The sequence below is a fragment of the Euprymna scolopes genome, chromosome 29 (assembly GCF_053919585.1).
Source record: "Euprymna scolopes isolate OS-2025 chromosome 29, ASM5391958v1, whole genome shotgun sequence".
Taxonomy (NCBI): domain Eukaryota; kingdom Metazoa; phylum Mollusca; class Cephalopoda; order Sepiida; family Sepiolidae; genus Euprymna; species Euprymna scolopes.
In genome coordinates this window covers 61,142,790-61,150,986 of record NC_136510.1, presented here as the reverse complement: position 1 = coordinate 61,150,986, position 8,197 = coordinate 61,142,790, and positions in this window count along the sequence as shown.

The following is an 8,197-nucleotide window of genomic DNA, read 5'->3' as shown; positions in this document are numbered from 1 at the left end:
CTCAACACAGCGGCTCTCTCTCAAGGGAGCTAAGACAATTCCTTCATGAACACCAAGCAGTTGGTGAACGAAGGACACATCTCTACAAGCAGACAACTTAATTGAGGATAACATTGAAGAATTGTTCTGCATGTTTATTTTCCAAATATTGGATCTTATCTCATTTCAGCTTGAGACCCAAGGTGCTCACATTATGACTGATTATAGGTGCCATCATTCCCGCCGAGTTAGCCATGAATATTCATGGATCCTTCCATCAACAAACTAACATTCCGGCAATAGGAATTTGAATTAAAGGCTCCATGCGTATGGGAGCAAATCGGGCCACTGTTTTGCAAAGAACTATACCAGAACCAAAGAACTTTCATTGCTGTTACTTGTGAATAAATTGAGTTTGAAAGGTATGGCTTTTGTTTGTGGAATTCATTTGCTTCTGCAGGGAGGAAATTGAGAAGTGTGAGAAAGAAATTTCTCACAAATTAAACTGCAGAAGCACCTGTTAATGGAATACCCCCTCTCCCTCAAAAATATAAAAATGTGTTTGGTGCTTATGTTTTTGCAAACGCTTGTGGAAACTTTATTTTTTGATCAATTAAAAAAGCATTAAAAACTACGTAAGACGAAAAAAAAATGAACAATTTTTTTTAACTTATTTGAAAGATTCCTATGTGTGTAATAAGACACTTTTTTACGCCCGTATAATGTAAGAAAAACACTACCGAAAGCAATGAAATGGCACAAAATAGTCCCAAGGTCTAGGGGTCCATACCATGCAAACGGTAAATTTGCGGCGGGTTTGGTTATCAGATTCATTATCAGCGACCTTGAATACCATTAAAAAACCAAATTAGGGTGGTCAGTTTTCTGTTGTAGCGTAAGGTAACATTTACCATAATTTCTTTTCGATGAGTGATTTAATGTATCAAAATATTTTAGTTTGTCAATGTAACAAAATAGAATTTTAAAAACAGGAAATGTTTATAAAGGTTTAAGAATATGTATATATATTTATTTTTTTTTTTTTACAGAAAGATTGTTGGCCTTCTTGCAGTTTAAGGAAATGAAAATATGAGAAAAAAATGGGATATAAGTCGTGTTACACCGGTAGTAAGAATGCCACTTGATTGGATAGTGAAATTGGCGTCATTTTATAAATAAAATGAAATATTGAAATTGACAATATTAGAAAACAATACTTTTTTATTTAATAATTTTTAAATACAGGAATTTTTTTAAAAATGGTTTTTAGCAGTTTAGATTTTTTTTTTTAATTGATTCACTCCGCGCAATTTTATAAATAAAATGATAAACAAAATAAAGATAATTAGAAATGATATTAATGAAACAATATATATATATATATATATATATAATTTTTTTTTTTTTTTTTTTTTTGACAGTACAATCTAAAAATAAGCTTAAACCAGGTTTAGTGTCAAACCAATCCAACATGCTTCCTCCTTGAGGCTTGCATTCACAAACATCCGTGGGCTTAGAACTAATTTAGTTGATGTTTAAGCATTTCTCCTAATAAATACCCCGGATATCTTAGCACTAAGTGAGATCTACACTCCTCCATCCCCTCTAACTACTTTAGCATGCCTGGATATCTCCCACTCTGCCATAAGGACTCTGACAGACATTTGAACGGTTTGAGTTTGTGGAGAAATGCGTGACTTACCTGGATAGACCACGTGCGGGTCGGTCACCAAAAATAAATAAAAAGAAAGAAAAGAAATGGTCAAGACTCTTATTTATAGAGTAGTGATCACGTGAGTTAGAAGAATATGCAAATAGAGGTGAACGATTTTGCGATATAAAAAGCCTGTGTTGTTAAGAGGAGGGGCAGACTGTTGGCAGAAGTCAGTGCTGTCAGACGTGCTTTAGAGTTTTGTTATTATATGCTGTGTTCGATTGTTAGGAGAGAGAAAAGAGAAGAGGAGGAACCAAGAAGACATTCTGCAGATACTTGACTTTGTGTTGGTTTTAAGCTATCTCGGCGCTTGGTGTGCGGTTACTAACAATGGACAGATTCGACATTCGCTTAATACCCGAGTTCGACGGATCTACCACTGGACCGGCTGTCGTTGAATGGATTGAAAAGGCAGAGAAAATCTGTAAACTGTGCAAAATTAAAGAACCAGCCACAGTTATCCCTTTGAGGCTAACCGGAGGGGCCTATGCAGTCTACCAACAACTCGGGGATGAACCAGACTGGGATGAAATCAAGCAGAGCCTGTATACAGCGTTTGGTACAGATCCATTTGTTGCGTGGCAACAGTTCACGAGCCGGACACTTCAACCCAAGGAAACAGTCGACGTGTACCTAGCCGACCTGCGAAAATTATCTGTACCGTTTGGTGGGGTCAACGATAAAATATTAAGCTGTGCTTTTTTGGTAGGCCTACCCGAGGAGGTCAGTAAACTGTTGCGGGCATCATCAAGAATCGATGAATTGTCAACTGATGAGTTATTGGCCCGAGCTCGAAACATCTGTAAGGAACAGGAACCAATTGCAGCAGCAGCTCGTTTTCGACATGGAGGCAATGTGGACTCTCTTCCAGATAGTAATAAGCATGCCACCCCAGTGTGCTATAAATGTGGGGAGGCCAATCATTTTGCTAAAGAGTGCCGGAGTGATAGGAGAGGTGTATATCCACAATCAAAGAGACCAGTGCAATGCTATCGCTGCAATAAGTTTGGGCACATATCTCGCAACTGTTCGGGAAACGAAGTTGGGGGCAAGGTACTATCGCTACCCTTGCCCCCTGCCAACCAATAAACACAGGATTGCCTGTCATTAGCGTTAAACTTGATGATGTGCAGTGTTCAGCACTTATAGACACGGGGTGTTCCCGGTCTATAGTTAGTGCCCATTGCTGTCCGGTGTGGCGGAGGAACCCAGTTGGCGTTATGACCATCAATGGCTTATCACGGGTATGTTGTGGTGAAGGGACAGTCACAATCTGCACTGAGAAGGGTGACACAGCTAAAGTTGACGTTCTGGTGATGCAGGAGAAACCCCTTGGCTACGACATGTTGCTTGGAATTGATGCAATACAAGCACTAGGAGGCGTTACAATCACAGCAGCTAGAGGTATCAGGCTTGGAGAAGGGAAAGACGTCTGTGCAGCCATGTCGATTGAAGAAAAGGACTTCTGTGCTACATTTGATGACAACGAAAGGGTGTGGACTGCAAAGTGGAAATGGGCCATGGGCCAGGAACCAGATCGGCTGTGCAACACGATTCCAGAGTATGCAGTTTCTACCAAGAATAGGGCCGCATATGAAGAAGAACTTCAGATGTGGATTGACAACGGTTGGTTAATACCATACCCACAGGAACGTCTGGGACCACCCAAGGGATTAATTCCGCTCATGGCTGTTGAACAACCTACCAAAGAAAAAATTCGTCCCGTAATGGATTACCGAGAGTTGAATCGGCATGTTGATGCGTTTACCGGAAACGCAGATGTGTGCGCTGCTAAACTGAGAGAGTGGCGTCAACAAGGGAGCAATGTAGCACTTCTGGATCTAAAGAGGGCCTACCTGCAGATACGTGTCCATGAGTCATTATGGCCGTTTCAGACAGTACTACTCAAGGGAAAACTATATTGTTTGACACGTTTGGGTTTTGGCCTAAACGTAGCACCCTTGATTATGACAACCATTATTAAAACTGTTTTGATGCAGGATGAGACCACAGCAAAAGCTGCTTCAACCTACATAGATGACATCTATGTTAATGAGGACATAATGTCTGCGGATGCAGTTCGAATAAAACTGAAAGCGTTTGGGTTAATAAGCAAAGACCCTAAGCGCCTAAAGGATGGAGTGCCCGTGCTAGGCCTCGAGGTCTGGGAGGAGGGCAATACGTTGCGATGGAAACGAGGGAGCCCACTTCCAAAGTTACCCAATGTATTAACAAGACGTACTGTGTTTTCTATCTGTGGTAAATTGGTAGGACATCTACCTGTCTGTGGATGGCTCCGATCGGCAACAGGAGTGGTGAAAAGACGAGTGACTACAGTAACAAAAGGATGGGACGATGTTGCGGATGATGATTCTCTCCAACAAATGATGGCTGAAATGTTGTCCAGAGTGCATAGGAATGACCCTGCCCGGGGTGAGTGGCAAGTGTCTGGAAACGAACTAAATGCATGGGTTGACGCAAGTTCGTTGGCTACAGGTGTCGTGTTGGAGCAACTAGGTGTTGTTGTGGAAGATGCATGCTGGCTTCGTCCGAAAAATGATGCCCAACATATAAATTTGGCAGAACTTGATGCCACGTTAAAAGGTCTTAATCTCGCATTGCAATGGCAGACTAATGTTGTGCATCTCCACACTGACTCATTGTGTGTTTACCATTGGTTAACCGACACCTTGACTGGAAAGGCTCGAGTTAAGACTAGAGCTGCAAGTGAAATGCTAGTACGAAGGAGACTAGCAATAATTAAGCGTCTAGTTGACGAATACAGCTTGCAGGTAGACATTACGTTAGTCTCGTCGATGCAGAATTTGGCTGATAGCTTGACTCGAGTACCAAAGAGGTGGATCGATGCAATGAGGCAGGGATCCGATCTTCAACAACAAACATGCGCGACTGTAACGGATCAATTAACACCTGACCAGATCCGTATGATACACCAGCAGATTGGACATCCTGGAATTCAGAGGACTGCATATTTTGTCCGAAGAGTATGCCCTGCAACTACAAAAGCATCAGTGAAAGCAGCCATACGTTCGTGTGAAGAGTGTCAGAGAATTGATCCGGCACCATCCCAATGGCAAAAAGGGAAGCTCGAGGTGGAGGGCAACTGGCAGCGAGTAGGGATGGACATAACACATTATGGGGGCAAACATTTTTTGACCATGACGGATTGTGGCCCGACGCGTTTCACAATATGGCGCCTGTTGACACGACAGGATGCAGCCAGCATTATACAACAGTTGAGAGCCGTCTTTTTTGAACGTGGTGCCCCGATTGAAATTCTGACTGATAATGCCGCCACATTTCGATGTCAAGAATTTCAGAAATTCGTGCACGAATGGGGGATTAAAATGCATTATCGGTGTGCATATTATCCCGAGGGTAATGGTATAGCAGAACGGTGTCACCGCACCATCAAAAGAATTGCAGCCAGGACGCAGTGCTCTATTCCAGAAGCTGTGTACTGGTATAATATAACACCCAAGGACAATGCAACACCAGCAACTGCACCAGCCAATGGGATTTACCAATATGAACAGCGTGTGAAAGGAGTTGATGCCATACCATCAGTGGTGAGTGTTGTCAATACACCATATCAGGTGGGAGACCTTGTTTGGATAAAACCCCCAAATGCTGGGTGCACTACGAAATTTTTCCGGGGAAAAATAGATGAAATCATAAGTCCTCAGACCATGTTGATTGGTGGCATACCACGTCACGTAAAAGATATCCGCCCTTGTTATACCTCTTCTGATTCTGAGGACGATGAGGAGGATCACACACCGTTCAGAGATGATCCTGATCACTTACTGCCCCTTCAGGTGAGCATAGAAACACCACCAACAGAACCAGATGAGGGAATGATGGGACATACTGATGACAATAGTGAGGAGAGCGATGGACACAAGGAAGTAATGCCTCATCGAAATACTCGACAGAGACGAATACTGCCCGCCCCCCCCGTGATTGCGAAACCCAGCGAGAAGGGATGATGGAGCATACCGAGGAGATGACGCCTCCGATTCTTCGGAGAAGTACCCGACAAAGACGGATACTGCCCCCCTGCCCTGATTGTGAGACACCGCCTATGGAACCACGAGACGGGATAATGGAACAGACTGGTAGTAATGATGGTGGTAATGAAGAAAACAGCAATGAGGAAGTGCTTCTTCGAAGGAGTACCCGCCAACGACGATTGCCCGCATGTCCTGTTTGTGATCATGAGATCAGGGGGGAGTGTGGAGAAATGCGTGACTTACCTGGATAGACCACGTGCGGGTCGGTCACCAAAAATAAATAAAAAGAAAGAAAAGAAATGGTCAAGACTCTTATTTATAGAGTAGTGATCACGTGAGTTAGAAGAATATGCAAATAGAGGTGAACGATTTTGCGATATAAAAAGCCTGTGTTGTTAAGAGGAGGGGCAGACTGTTGGCAGAAGTCAGTGCTGTCAGACGTGCTTTAGAGTTTTGTTATTATATGCTGTGTTCGATTGTTAGGAGAGAGAAAAGAGAAGAGGAGGAACCAAGAAGACATTCTGCAGATACTTGACTTTGTGTTGGTTTTAGAGTTTACATTCGTAATACCCTACCCATGACTAGAGAAACAAACCTAGAATCGGACGATCAAGCCTTTATGTGCTTTAGACTAAACATGCAACACAACATTAGCTACTTTTATTTTCTCTACCACTCTCCCTCGACCCAGGACTGCACCATAATAAACAAAGTCTCTGACAGCATAGACACAGCACTCTCCCTCGACACTAGTGCACAAGTACATGTATTTGGTGACTTTAATGTTCACCACAAAAACTGGCTTGGATTCTCTACTTACAGACATAGCTTCTCTATATCTCACTCCCTATCACAAATGGTTACGTTTCCAATCCGTTTCCATGACCAGCAAGAACAACACGCATCACTTCTAGATCTGTTTTTAACCACAGTTCCCGATGATTGTATAACGAATGCCGATAACCCACTTGCAAACGCTCATCATGCAGTGATAATGGTTGAAATTGCCCTAAACTCTAGAGCCAAAACTGAAGAGCCAGTGCTCAAAATGAGATATTATAAAAAGGCTGACTGGGAAGCCATCAGAGATCTTATCAGATGCCCTACGGGAAAATATTTTTTCTCTTCCTGCTGAACAGTGCGCAAATGAGACCACTGAATGGTTCAAAACTGCAATTGACGCACATGTCCCCATGCGGAAATTTTATAGCAAGCCCCACTCTCTTCAATGGTTTACTTTAACTTGCACAACTGCCATTGCTCAAAGGCAGTATGCATACCGCAGATTTAATCAACATAAGTCCAGTTCAAACAGACAGAAGTATATAGAAGCTAGAAGTAACGTTAAGAAAGAAATAGCGACAGCTAAGAGAGAATTTACTGAAACTACTAAACGCATCGAAGCACAAAAATTGTGACTTCTGGAAAATCTACAACAGTATAGTAAATAATGGGCAATCAACAATTCCCCCACTAACCAACAATCAGGAGGTTGTTTGGTCAGCAACCGACAAGGCTAATATGCTTGCCAGTCGGTTTGCCTCAAACTCCACACTGGACCCTTCCAACCACCCCCTGCCTGACTTTCCTTTGCAGACAGATGCCATGCTAGACGATCTAAAAATCACCCCTGCTCAGGTGCATGCTATCATAAAAAACTTTAACACTTCAAAAGCATGTGGACCCGATCTCATCCCAGCTGTGCTATTAAAAAAGTGCTCAGCCAAAGTAGCTCCAGTTCTCTCCAAACTCTACAACAAATGCCTTAATGAATCTTGCTTTCCGGGCTGTTGAAAAACTGCTGCTGTAGTACCAGTATTCAAGAATTCTGGCGAAAGAACTGACCCAGTAAATTATCGCCCCATTAGCCTCCTCCCACTTTTTGCCAAAATATTTGAGACCATAATTAACCAAGCTCTAGTCCATCACCTTACAGATGCTAAACGTCTAACCGACCAACAATATGGATTTAGGCAAGCCCGTTCCACTGCCAACATATACCATTCACTTGACAAAGCGGGGAGGGCAGAGCGGTAGCTCTAGATATATCTAAGGCTTTTGACAGGGTATGGCATGAGGGTCTCCTCAGGCAATTAGATCATACGGTATCACTGGTAGAATACTAAACATAATTAAATCCTTCTTAGATAAGAGAAAAATCCAGGTTGTCCTCGACGGTCGTACATCTAAACAATATGATATAAATGCAAAAGTTCCCCAAGGGTCTATCCTTGGACCTCTGTTGTTCCTAATATTCATAAATGACCTCCCCAACAAAATTGCCTCTGAGATGGGTATATATGCTGATGACACCACACTCTATAACAGGCACGACAGGAAAACAAATGAACACATATCTAAAGAAATGGCAGAAACACTAGAGGATGACCTCCAATCTGCAGTGGAATGGGGACAAAAATGGATAGTCATGTTCAATGCCACGAAGACTAAACTAGTTTCCTTCAATAAT